Genomic DNA, 564 nt, shown 5'->3' on the forward strand with positions numbered 1-564 from the left:
AAAAAAAAAAAGCCCTACATTTTGACTGGAAACCAATGTTCCTAATGAAGCCAAATAAGTCCCCTCAGACTCAGACTCATTCTAATTCTCCCTATACTCCCGTGATCTGGAACGAGGCAGCCAAACAGGACCATCCGAGGTTCAAACGTTCAAACCACCAAAAACGGTCTTTTCCTCCAGTCCAAACCTACGCTCTCCCCAAAATCACCAACAACAACAACAACAACCCCTTTTTCTGGTCAAAGACATGTTTTCATATCGGTCCCTCCCCAGCCCCTCCAGTAGTCATACCCCGTGTCCACACACACACACACACACACACACACACACACACACACACACCACAATGCTCCTACACGTGCAGTCCTGCCCCTGTGTCAGACTTGTGAGGCACTGGCGTGAACTGGGTCAAGGTTGTTATGTTTGTGAAATAAATGAGTTTATTCTGCTGGCCAGGCGGGAGGTGTTTAATCACTCACCCCTTACAGACCTGTCATTCGTCAGCTCCCAGCTGAAGGGCAGAAAATTAGCTACGCACAGAAGAATGAGGAAGCCCTGAAACAG

This window comes from Chanos chanos, chromosome 11 (assembly GCF_902362185.1).
Source record: "Chanos chanos chromosome 11, fChaCha1.1, whole genome shotgun sequence".
NCBI lineage: Eukaryota > Metazoa > Chordata > Actinopteri > Gonorynchiformes > Chanidae > Chanos > Chanos chanos.